Below are 13,627 nucleotides of genomic sequence, written 5' to 3'. Positions count from 1 at the left end.
ACTAGTGAAAGCTTTAGGAATAAGTTGTTTCAGGATATACAAAAGTCTCTCAAGTATTCAATTGCCACAAAAATAGTTCGGCTCGCACTATTTATGCCTCTTGAAGTGTTTGTAGATTTTTTCTTCGATGAGAAAATAAGATTTTTTCTTCGAATAGATTTGTATCCCTTGCAACAAAATACCATTGTGAAGGAGATGTTTAAGTCCATGCTGTCCTAAATGTCATGTCGTGCCCTGCATCACCTTCCCTAATCTAGGGGGGATGGTACCATTTCTTCTCCCTCCCACGTCTACCTCTCATGAAAACGCATGGCGATACCATCGCCTCATAGACCACTCATTAGCTAGAACCCAGGCCCTGCTTTTCAGGCATGTCCATCTAGTCTATTTAACCAATAGTTTTTTCAGAACCTCCCTCAAGGTTTTGCAGAGCAACTACAGGAAGCTTAGGATAGTGGTGATGCGTTTCCAAGGGACACTCCCGCAGCGCTAGTAGGACCACATCCGGGCCCTCCTCATGCGGTCCCCCTTGGCCCTCCCCCGATGGTACCCTTAGCATTCTCGACCGACATAGCTCGGGAGTGACTGCTGTCAACACAAAAGTCAATCCTTGAGGTAAGCCGCTGGTAATTATTTCCTTTTTGTTCCCAATTTCCAAGATCCTAGTTTGAAGATCTTATTTGCTAAATGCTCTATGCAGGATGCTAGCCTCAAGCTAGAACAAATGAAGATCTACAAGCACAGAGTCTCAATCCTCAAAGACTCTCTGGAAGCAAGAAGGCCTGAAGACCTGCAGGGATTGCTCGTCGAGAATGGCTCTCTAGATGCTATCTATAATTGGCTACGAGAGATGAAGGATGAAGTGCTTGAGCTAGCCAGTAAATATGAGGAAGCCCTGAACTTTGCCAACAAGCTTCAGGAAGAGATAGTCTGGTTGTGAAGGAATAGGATTAACTTCTAACTGGTTATTGCCAGTTGATCCCTCGAAAATTAGTAGGTCATTTTTTGTAAAGTCTGAGACTTGGCCTTTGCGCCTGTCCTTAGTGTTTTCTAACTCAAAACCCCCTACATGGGTGTTAAGTTGTAATTTTGCTTCTTCCTTATAAATTCAAAACGCGTATTTGGTAAAAAAAACCCTAAACCCGCAACAAACAGGGTTTACCTTTCCCTTATTTGCTTATATTTACCTCAGAAAAGTGTAATAGCAAACAAGGTCAGTACCAAGCGAAGAGGTAATAGCAAACAAGGTCAGTACCAAGCGAAGAGGTACATCGAACAAAGTTTGCCTTCCCTTATTCGCTTGGTACTGACCTCAGAAAAGTGTAATAGCAAACATCATTAATAAAGACAATAGTCAGTACCAAGCGAACATGTGCAACAAATAGGGTTTACCTTCCCTTATTCGCTTGGTACTGACTACACAAAATACAAGTGCACAAAAGTGTAGTAGCATACCTCTTCACTGCGTGTAGAGTTCTGCGTCACTAAAGCACTGCAGAACAGGAGTAAGAGAAGGATGCACAAAAAGGAGGAGCACTAGAGAGTAAGAGGAGATGCACAAAAGGTGTTGGGATGCTTTGCTTACCGCGTAGCGTCGATGGGGGTAGAGTTAATTAAAATGATGGGCAGTAGAGGACGCAAAAAGAGGCAGAAGAGTGCTCATCTTGGGCGAGGGTATAGTTGAAATGTTTGGCGGGGGTACTGCCTCTAAACTTATAATGCTTACCTCGGAGAGGGTGACAACTTCACTTATGTGCATGATTACACCCAAAATTGTGGTTGGTAAATCGTACTGCATGGGAATCTGAGCCCATTTATTACTGGTTGTCCTTGTGAGTGCAGCCCACGTGCCTTTTTCAAGTGACCATTTAGAGTCAGACGCCAAACGCCCTTGCAATCGCCATCTCCATCTCCAAGTGGAACAAACAGATCGCCGTTGCCTTTGCCTTTTCTGCACTCTTCCCCTTGGCTAGCTCTTGTGATCCTGCGCTTAGAGTCAGACACTAATCGCCCTTGCAGTCGCCACCTCCATCTCCAAGTAGAAAAAACAGATCGCCGTTGCCTTTGCCTTTTCTGAACTCTTCCCCTTGGCCACCTCTGGTGATCCTGCATTGAGTGACCTCCACTCGGTTGAGTCCTTTGCTGCCACGTCGCCATTGCCATCACCACCTTCTGGTTCTTGCTGTCGACGGCCTGTGACATCACCATCCAACTCGGCGCCATTGGATATTGCAGAGACAGGTTCTTTCTCCCTACCTCTCTCCCCTTCCAGTGTGCTGTTAACTGTGTGCACACCGCAGCCACTGCATTACAAGGTTAGAGCACAATGGGAACAACACTCCAAGGGCCAAAAGAGTGTTCGTTAGGGTAAGATTAGAAGTCTTGCACCGCATGGTTGGAATAATTACTCCTTATGTGACCGTGCCTGAGTTTGGGCATGATGAGTGAGTAGGCCTATATATCTATCACTGATAACATTAAATGCTCTGTTCTTATCCACCTGTTCCGAATGCTTGGGTCCGAACCAAGCGAATAGGGCCCTTTGGAGATTATTGGGGCCCCTATTCGCTTCGGGGGATTCACTATGTGTAAAACTACCATATCACGTGCGTTCAAGACATGTTTGTAAAACCCCTTATCTGTGAATTTTGTTAGGAATATAATGTACCCTTTTCTTTTAAAATCTGTAAGTTTTTTTCAAATTTGAAAAAATAATGCCCTTCTGTATAAATATTTATGTAAGTTTCGAGAACTTTAAATACCCTTTTGTTGAACTCACGTGATGGGTTACATTTTTATTAGGTGACCTTCCTGGGCTATTCGCTTGGTTTTGACTCAAGTGATGTCACCTTTTATGACATTAGCACGGGACAAAACCAAGAAAATAGAGACCTTGAGGGGTACTCGAGGCTCAATATTCGCTTGGTTATGACACCAAATAGTTTTGGCTTGCTTTTTCTTTCAATCATGGGGATCATAGTCCTGGAGACAGACGTTGTGGGCGAGGATACATGTGAAGAAAAACTATTCACGTTCTTATACAACGCCCGTGCTCATCACCGTGCCTGAGTTTGGGCATAGTGAGTGAGTAGGCCTATATATCTATCACTGATAACATTAAATGCTCTGTTCTTATCCACCTGTTTCGAATGCTTGGGTCAGAACCAAGCGAATAGGGCCCTTCGGAGATTCTTGGGGCCCCTATTCGCTTGGTTTTGACTCAAGTGACATCACCTTTTATGACATTAGCACACGGGACAAAACCAAGCAAATAGAGACCTTGAGGGGTACTCGAGGCTCAATATTCGAATACAATAGTGTAAACCTAGTCGCATTTGGACATTCTCTGCACCATATGCATAATACACACACACACACACACACACACACACACACACACACACACACACACACACACACACACACACACACACACACACACACACACACACACACACACACACACACACACACACACACACACACACACACACACACACACACATCTCCTTGGGTTGTTTATCTACCTGTTTGATTAACTAATTTTTTGCAAGATCCTTGCCTCTTTGACTTTGAAGCAATGATATCATTAAGAAGAGTTGCGTACATGTGCACGATCCCTCCTCCATAACAATGTTGATGCAGCAAGACATTGATAAGAGTTTTTAGTTGTTGCACATGATGACTTGCAGACCAATCCAAGAGAGAGAGAGAGAGAGAGAGAGAGAGAGAGAGAGAGAGAGAGAGAGAGAGAGAGAGAGAGAGAGAGAGAGAGAGAGAGAGAGAGAGAGAGAGAGTTAGTATAGTGGTGTAAACCCAATTACCTTTGGTCATTCTTTGCACCATATGTAGAAAATAACCCTCTCTCTCTCTATCTCTCATGTTAGTCACAACAATAACCTACAAATATTTGTAAAGGTAAAAATACAAGTATTGTCAATAACATACAAATCGAGAAAAATGCCGTAGTTGAAGGTCACAAAGAAATATTTACATAAGTACAATGCGATGTGTTGATGCCAAAACATTTCAGAACAAAACTGCGCTCATCATCCTTATCTGGACCACATTGTGTTTATGCAACAAGACACTAATAAGAGTTGGAGTCATCAAACATGATGACTTGCCAACCAATCCAAGCACCAATTGTCTCTCTTGCCCCTTATCTCTCTTGCCAACCGATCCAAGCACCAATTGTCTCTCTTGCCCCTTGTTGTGGAGTGAGTGGCAGCACTGCATGATATGTTTGGCAAACCTCCATCCTACGGTCCACCAATAAGGTCTTTGTGCAACAATGGTGATAGTAAACTCGCTTGTGCTTTGCAAAATGGACTCGCTTAATTTCTACCCCTTTGATGGTTTTGTCTTAGCACACGTGTTTGTCTCGGAGGAAGAACGGGCTCTGTGGTGATTGCATCATCTTCTTCAAACCTAGGTAGGCCATGACCTGATTATAAGCTGACATGATACCAAGTCTCAGAGCATGACATACTCACATGACCTTGAATAGGAGGGTAGCGTGGTCAACCACTTGAACTGTGGATGGGTCACTTGCATATCTGCAAAGAATTTGCTCTCCATGTGATAAGCTCATGGTCTACATCTTGTCATGCCCATACATGTTTTGTTTCCCTAAGTCAACTACAAAAGAAACTAGAATAAAAAGACAGAGACAACTATATAGATAAACGAAGGCATGTGCAAATAAACCAATCCCATGCAGATAAACCAAGGCATGTGTCACAAAAACTAATCTCTCTAACTTTCCTAAATGATTTTCTCATCTTAAACTGGCCATTTAAGAGGGAAAAATAAAAAGAACAAGAGTTAGAAGATTAACAGGTTATTAGCTATAATTTGGTCTTAATGAAGTGACAATATGAAGATATAGCCTAGAGTAAAAAGGGGATCCTTTATAGAATTGCAATGAAGCTAAAAGGCCTAAGGGAAAGCTTCATTATGCTTGCAAAGAACTATACAAATGACACACAAGAGAGCTTCCAAAGGGTAACAAGGAAGGTATGAGATAAACCTTGAAATTTAGCTCACTCTAAAGCTTGGTAGTTAGTAGATTAAAACTTAGACCTATGAAAAATAGGCTAGAGCAATTCTAGGAAAACTACATAAGAGCCCTAGGTAAGTGTTCATTAGAAACCTTAATGTAACTTTAGGTAAGGGAGGTTATTATTGATATTATCTCTTGAGCCTCCTTGAACCTTGGACACATGGCACAATTCTACACCACGTGCTAAGACATGAAGCCTCTGCATTGGCTAGCCAAGCACATAAACCAATGAATATCAAGCTTTCTTTCTCATGTGTGAAGGGGAGAGGTCTTTGGATTTCCTTGGTCAATGAAGAATTGACAAGAGAGATAGCATGAGCAATCATACTACAACAATAAGGATAAAGCTAAAGGAGTTTATCAAGGTAAGAATCATCTCTCTCCCAAAGAACTAAAAATTATAGAAAAGAAAATAAATGCTTTAAATGTGAGAACAAAGCAATGTATATAGAGCATGTTCCAAGAAAAATAATCACAATGATCCTCCTAGAGCTAAAATGGTAGAAGCTCCAAAAGAGGATGGTCACATTAGGGGAATTTTGAGGTCACTTTTGTGCCCTGTAAGAATATGTAGAGAGAGAATATATACTTTATTTTAAAAATAGTGAAATGTTTGTAAAAAGGTGAGTTTGCGTCCTTTTTACCTCCACCGAAACATGTCATTGTCAAATCTTTCTAGGATCTTTAGTATTCTAAAAAATACTCCCTCCAAAACTAACAAAAACGTCAGTTCTGGCCCAAAATTCAAAATTTCCAAAAGCTGAAACAAACCTTTTCTGTGTTGTCTTCTTCCTCGTATCTACAGATCTTTTCCCTAAAGTACTATCTCTGACAAATACTGTTAACAGACTTCCATGGAGAAGAGAAGCTTATACCATCTATACATTGAGCTAAATGAAGAATATTGTCTAGTGCGCAAGAGAAACAAATGTGCAGAGAAGTCCTCGTCCATATTTGAAGCAATGCGGCAAGATAAAAAAAACACATTGATCTCTGGACTGATGGAAGATTGTATCCAGTGGACCCAATGACAAAGAGCACTCCCCCATTCTCAAATTGTTCATCTTTGATAAAATTTGTGGGTGATGGTCAAAGAGGGTTGCTGGGTTATACACAGAGTCTTGCGGCAGAGAGAGATATCCTTAAGTTAGAAGATCATTTGACCAAAAAAATGATAAATACTCTTAAACAACAGCTTGAGGAATGTAAAGAGGGCAACGAAAAGCTACAAACTTAGCTCAAACAAGCTAGAAGAAAGAATACAATGTTAGGAAACAGACAAAGAGAAAAGAAGTTAAAGAACATTGAAGCCTTGAGACGTGGTGGAGGAGGTTGCAGCAGGAGAATTAGAGCAGCAAGGTATATATGCTTATTTTATATTGTTAAGTTGCTACTATTCTTTGTTAATATGCTTAGGTTACTTTTCTTTGTTAAGTTGTATTATGATTCTACTTCACATTATTATGCTTATGTTAGGTTGTTAATCTTTTTGTTAGGTTGTTATTATGCTATTGTTCTTTATTAAATGATTAATATTCAGTTAACTTTAATTTAGTTGATCACTATTTGTTTATTTTGTTGGTGTCATTTGGACAAGATCAATAATGAGTTAATTTTGTACCTTTTGATTTAGGACTTTGCTACAACCAAACTCTGCATCAAACATGGAAATGGCAGCTAAACATTATTGTGATGTTTTACCTCCCAAGGTTGCCAAAAATATTTTCATAGAGAAGAAGTTTAAAAAGGCAAAGGAGCAGTGCATTGAGGGTTTTTTGCAGAGCTCTTGCTTGGACAAGGAGTATGTGCAATATACTATGGATAAGGTAGGCATTAGTAGAGATGGTTATAGCAAGCTGCTCAGAAATATGAAGTCGAGGTTAAAGCAATGTAAAGTCAAGTCCTCTTTGCTTCCAAAGCCATCCATTGTGCAGCAGGCAAGGAAAAAGATCAATGAGAGGATAATGGAGATGTTGGGTGAGCCTCACCACATTCATGGTACCTATCATGGTAAAAAGAGGGATCTTCAATTTGACGAGTTCAATAATATTTTCCTTGACTTGAAGACACTTCAGAAGGAAATGATCAGATTCTATGAGCTGGAGCATACAGAAGCAAATGGTGTTGTCAGTTTTGTGATAAAGCTTGATGAATGCGAGATTGTTAAGAACAGAAAAATTGAGAGGATTTCCATAACTTTAATGAACAGAGCATTGAAACCGAAGGATACCAAGTACTTCAGCGTGCAATCGGAGAAGAATGTCTGGTTGCTAGGTGCTTTTGAAGTAGAGAGTGAAGACTTTGATGTTCTGGATTGGGTTTTCCATCAAACAACAATACCCGAAGTCATTAATGCACAAGAATTAGGGGAAGATCTTGAAGTAGAAGGGTTTGGAAGTTACAGGGTGGAATGGCACATGGAAGGAGACCTTAAAACCCTTAAATGGATGTACAATGTCTCCAAAGGAGCTATGGCAAAGAGCCCTTGTCTGTATTGTATGGCATCAACAAAAGAATGTAATCCTGCAAATTGGAACAAAGCACCCAATAGGCATACTCAAGATCCAAACTTCAAAGAAGTTTTAAATATTCCACTTGCTAATGTCCACATATGCACTCTGCATGCTCTTTGCAGAATTGTGGAGAAAATTGTACATCTGTATGTGGGGTTTGCCTGGAAGTTACAGCCAAAAGCAGCTAGAGATGCTGCAATCAAATGTATTGAAAGGGTTTTATCAGAAATTGGCCTTCACAGTGGTAAGGTTAAGATTGAAACAGACCTGAAGAGGTCTTCAAATGGAAACAATGTGCCTAGAAAGGTATCTGTTGGTGGTGTGAAGGCCAGAGATTTCCTAGGGTTTCATGGAAAACTAGGAAAGGTAAATGCCAAGAAGGGTTCATCCAATGTGAAGTATAACCAGTGGAAAGCTCTCCACAATGCCATCAAAGATCATGGTCTTGAAGGTACATCAAGAAATAAAAAAGCAGAGGTATGAGAATCACTAGACAAAGTATTTTCCTACTGTGATAAGACATCCTGGGGCCAAAATGATCTGCCAAATTTCAAGAAAGTGCTCAATAACTTCAAAAGTGCAATGAAAGATGCTTGGGATCAGGAATTCACACATTACATGGTAAGTTTTTTATTTACTTTCTTACCTTTTTAATATGTACATACTTTTAGTTTGGCAGCATATGATTAATCTCATACTTACTAATTATTGACACACTTTTACTTTGCCAGCATATAATTTACAATCACACTCCCTGGTTTGTAAAGAGATGGGGCTCCCTGTCCATATGGTCTAAACAAGGCATGGAGAAATCCCATTATCAAGCAAGAACCAAGTTTTTCAAGCATACAAGACATGGGGGAGGTGCAGTGAAGGCAAACAACTTGCTTGAGGTTTTCCAATGGTTCTATAGACAAATATGGCATAGAACCAGATCAAAAATGACAAAGAAAGCACTACTGAACTTAGATTTAGCAAATGCCTTACACAGGAACAAGCAGAAAAGACAAAATTCATATAATAGTTCATCTACAAATGAAAAATTCTTACAATGGCTAGCTACAAGAGAGAGACAAGGTAGAAAGTGGGCCAAAGTACAGGTTTGAGCAAAGTCAATCTTTTGATGAAGGTACATCAACTTCACCCCTAAACTTCAGAAACTTCTGCTTATTGTAGCCTATCATTTGTCTCTTCAGGTCCCCAGAGTGGGCAAGCACATAGGATGCCATTGTTGCAAAATAACCAGCTCTAGAACCAGTAAGGCAAGGGAAGAATCCAAAAATTCTGATGGATTCCTCCTTTTCCACCAATATTAACTTCTCTAACCGTGGAGGAAGCTGATATGAACCAACAACCTTTGCAAATGCTTTAATTGCAAGCATTGGTAGCAATGGTTCTCTTGTAAACTTGTTATGGAATATAATGACAGTCTCTTTGTTGAGCTTCCCAATAAAGTGTCCCAAGCTCTGGTTCCTTCCTAAATTTAAGGGTCTGGAACCCTTCCCCCTGCCAAGGAATTTGTCTGTGTCCAGTATTTCAATCTGCAAAAATATGTCTTGGTTAATTGTTCAACACATTAATAAGACAAAGCAAAATGGTCATTAACATACCTTAGGAGACTCATCCTCCTCAAACAAGGAAGGTTCCCATATATCAATGGATCTAGTTGGCCTTACTTCATAATCTCTGGTCTTTTCCTCTCCCATATGCTCTATTTTAAGCCTTTTCTGGATCTCATTGAACTCCTCTTCAAAAGGTACACCTTGTTGCTCATATCTCAGAACAATGTCCTGCACATGCTTTCCAACACTTGAGCTGTCAATAAAGTTTTCTGCCTCTATGTCCAAGACTGCTAAGGGGCAAGGTGAGTAATCAATAAATCCTATGTCATTAGATCCCCACTCAGCCAAAACTGCCAAAGCATAATCTTCCCTTAGATAAAAAAGATGCTGAATGTCATTCAGCTAAACATATTCCTTTTTGTTAACTTTGTATGTGGGAAATGTTGCTGTGCAATGCAAAGGATCAACATCTTCATCCTCAATGTCAACATTCTACACTTTAGTGATGTTTTCTGCTTTAAATTTTGCAATGTCCAGCATCTCAGTGCTTTGTAGTTTCTCTTCCTCTTCATGGAACTCCATCTCTATCTCCTCTTCCTCCTGGTCCTCCTCAGCCTGAGAAATCTGCTTTGGAATCTCTTTGCCCTCTGGTGTTGGGAGTACATTGAAGAAAATGATAAGTCCAAGGTCATAATCTACCAACCGGCAATGTATATTACCATGAAATTTGCAAGGCTTTATGATCTTTTTCCAGTCTGGATGAAGGCTTGACCACTTCTTTGCAATACCTGTCCTTGACAAGCTACCTGCTTTGCATATATCAACAAAATGAACAAGATTGTCAAGCCTGTGATCTCTGATCAATGCTGTATATATCTCTTTCAAGTCACTAATTTGTGTGGAGAAGCCATCCACAAGTGCTTGAAGATCAAAGGCAGCATTAAAAATCTCTTTGCACTTTGAAATCTTGTAAGTTCATTAACTTTGTAAAGAAAAGACATCAGCCTGTCATCAGCGGTCTCTTGTATATCCTATGTATCCATTATGACAATCCACAAATGTTCAGCTGAAAAAGAGAAAAGAGAAGTCCATCAAGACATTAAAAAATAGACATGACATCGTGTGTAAATTTCTTCTATGACTAAAATATATAAATAAACAACCCTTCTTTCATAATAGAAAAAACTAATAATGGTTAATAAACAAGTATGCAAGTTGTAAATCTAAGTAAGAAAAAAAGAATTACATAAATTTGTGTCACATGCTGAGTTTGTTACTTGCTATGCGAGCTGTGAGGGCTAAGAGAAAGTCGGCACTCACTGACACTTGGTACGCGATTTCCTATAGCGAAGATGAGTTCGAGAGCTTTTAAAATCGCGCACGGGGTGTCGCGGGGTGCCAATTGGAGGGTTGGAGGCTTTATTTCGAAGCCTTGTGAATGACAATAAGCAAAAAAATGGGTTGGGTAGGTTGTTTTTATGGCCAAAAACCCCGCCTCGGGGGGTGTGCAAAGCGGTTGCCGCCTCGAAGTGTGTGCCCAATGGCTAGTATTCCCCTAGGGAGGAGCGGTGCGCCTAGGGACTTGCGCATAGCGCCCTATATAAGCCCACGAATCTCCTCAAAACCCAAATTAAGCGCATTTTGAAGGAGGTTTTACCCGGTTCTCGCGCTTCCAAAACCCGATCCTTCGGGCGCTTTGACCGTCACCCCGTGTGCGATATTTGTAAGTGTGAGGACATTGGACACTTTGTCATTTCGCGTACGGGGTGTCACCGCAATGTGTTCCACAATGTCCACAAGTAGAAGTTTACCATGTGTACCGCAATGTGTGCCACTATGTCCACATCCAATGTGTGCCACCATGTAACATGCAATGTGTGCCTCTGTTAACCGCTGTCACTCCGTCACCCCGTGCGCAATCATCTAAAGTGTGAGGTCAGTGGTCCCTTTGTGATTTCGCGTACGGGGTGTCACCTCAATGTGTTCCATTATGTCCACAAGGAAGAGTTTAACATGTGTACCGCTATGTGTGCCACTATGTCCACATCCAATGTGTGCCACTATGTCCACAAGGTGGAGTTTACCATGTCACATGCAATGTCTGCCTCTGTCTACCGCTTGTCACTCCGTGCGCGAGCCGCTTGGATGGTGAAAACTTTTAGTGCTATTGTTATCGCGCACGGTGTGACAAGCGGTAGACAGACGCTTTTCTATTGTGCTTTGTGAAGGTAATATTAAAAATTAAATATACATCGTTTTTTTTAATACTAATGTTTGTTGTTTGTTGTGTAGCAATCCTTCCTATCCCTTTTGAAGATGGCAAGGACCAAGAAGACTGCAAGGAAGGTTGAGAAGCCTCTATCCAAAGATGAAGAAGAAGTTCCTCAGCCTAGCAAAGCTTTAGCTGGTACTTTACCAAACCAACCATCCACTTCCAAAGCTCCTGGAAAACCAACCTCTGCTGGCACAAAGAAGAGCACATCTCAGAAAAAGGACCCTAAACCAAGCACACCTGACCCTAAACCAAGCAAAAGGAAAACTACACATCAGAGGAAAGCTTCCAAGCCTCTGCAGCTTGAGCCTCTCCTTACAAAGAGAAAGTTCAAGCAGGGGGTCAAATGTCTAAGAGAGATAAGGAAGGCCATAAAGGCCATCAATCTTGCAATTCCCAAACTGCCCTTCCAGAGACTATGCAGACAAGTTGCAGAGGAGTACAAGATTGACATGAGGTGGACTAGAACTGCATTGGCATGTATCCAGGAGGCTTCTGAGGACTTTATGATTGAGCTTTTCCAAGATGCCTATATCTGTGCAGCTCATGCCCATAGGGTTACTTTGATGGACAAAGACACGATCACTCTCAAGAGGCTGAGATACAGGTTTTCAAAAATGTTGGAGCCTGTCCCTATGCATGATATTAAGGCATTCAATATTCTCAACATTCCTCCATGGAGGAATCCCAAGGAGCCTGAAGTAGGAGTAGTTGATATTACTGAAGAAGAGGAAAAGGAAAGGAAAAAGAGAGCCAAGGAAGACAAGGAAATTGCAGAGAGAAAGGAGCTTGACCTGTTGGAACCTCATCTAGTGCCCCTCTTGAGGAGTGTCAATCCTACTGGTTTTGTTGTCACTCTATTCAGTGAGGAGGATCCTAGGGAGGATTACAATTCACTTGACTCCGAGACCTTGGAAATTCTCAAGGACTGGACCAAGGAGATCAATTATCCACTCCTTATCACATGCCTCAGGTTGTTTTTGTTTTCCTCTGTATTTTTGTTAATAGCAAGAACTCTTTATATAACAATACCTTGTACCAGGTTAATGATGCATACATATGAGTCAGACCTTCAACAAAAGGTGGAATTTTTAGACCCCTCTATCTCCCACTTTCTCAGGACAGAGACAAATATTAGAGAGCTCACAAAGTGGTTGACTCATGTGGACTTGGAAATCTGTGAAATTTTCTTGATTCCTTATCATGAGAGGTAAGTTTCCTACCTACATGAAGAGAATTTACTAATTCATGTTAGAAGGCTAACTGAGGCTTGTTTTTATAGCTCACATTGGAGTTTAATTGCAATTGATATTGTGAAAAGAAAATGCTACTTTGTCAATTCTCTTGCTGGAGTACATGGTCAAGCAAAATTGTAAGCATAGCAGCAGACACATTTTGTAAACCACAAGCACATACTTTTAGTAAAGCAGAACCTCATTTATAAAGAATTTTGGACAATGCTGCTACAAGATTTATAGAGACACTGGAGAATTGTCCACCCATGCCAAAGATGCTGACTGAAATCCAATTTTCAATTGTGAAGGTTGGAATTCTTTATGCTTTGTTCACTTCAATGGATTATCCTCAAATATTTTTTCCCATAAATACATGTAATGAATTGCAGGTTCCAATCCAGCCTGAAAGCCATTCATGTGGATGGAGGGTAGTGACAAATGCCAAGCTCCTCTTGGACTTCATATACTGCAATGACAATCAGGATTTAGAAGTATATCATATTTCATATTTGCCAGCTGTATTTTTTCTCATATTTTTGTTCCTAAAACTTGCTTTCTATTGCCTTGTATAGATCAACAGAGAGTGCTATAGTGAGAACCATGTATGGTTGACAAGAGCAAGGATTATCAAGTATATGATTGAAGCAAATGGAAAACTGCAAGAGGTATTTAAAGATGATGATGTTGAAGAGAAGGGGAAAGCAAAGCTAGAAAAGGCAAAGGGGAAAGCAAAGCTAGAAGAGGAAAAGGGAAGTGAAGAGGAAGAAGAGAGTGGTGAGCAGGAAAAGGCAAGTGAAGAGATGGATGATAAGAGAAAGAGGAAGCAGCCCTCAAGCCCTCCTGCCAAAGAGCCCACAAGAAAATCTCCCAGGACAAAAGAGCCCGCTGCCAAAGAGCCCACAAGAAAATCTCCTGCAAAAGCACCAACCCCATTAAGGAAGTCCCCTAGGGACAGGAAAACTCCCGACAGAAAACTATTC

The 13,627-nt window shown here is 40.8% G+C and overlaps 1 long non-coding RNA gene across 1 annotated transcript; it reads left to right on the top strand.

The window, feature by feature from the left end:
• Positions 1-12,739: 12,739 nt before the first annotated feature.
• LOC147433444 (uncharacterized) lies at positions 12,740-13,129 on the top strand. The gene is made up of 3 exons (XR_015185411.1): positions 12,740-12,784; positions 12,883-12,955; positions 13,037-13,129. It is a non-coding gene; the product is annotated as an uncharacterized LOC147433444 (long non-coding RNA).
• Positions 13,130-13,627: the final 498 nt, after the last annotated feature.

This window comes from Adiantum capillus-veneris, chromosome 19 (assembly GCF_014529385.1).
Source record: "Adiantum capillus-veneris isolate H3 chromosome 19, ASM1452938v2, whole genome shotgun sequence".
Taxonomy (NCBI): Eukaryota; Viridiplantae; Streptophyta; class Polypodiopsida; order Polypodiales; family Pteridaceae; genus Adiantum; species Adiantum capillus-veneris.
This window is presented reverse-complemented; position numbering and strand designations above follow the sequence as displayed.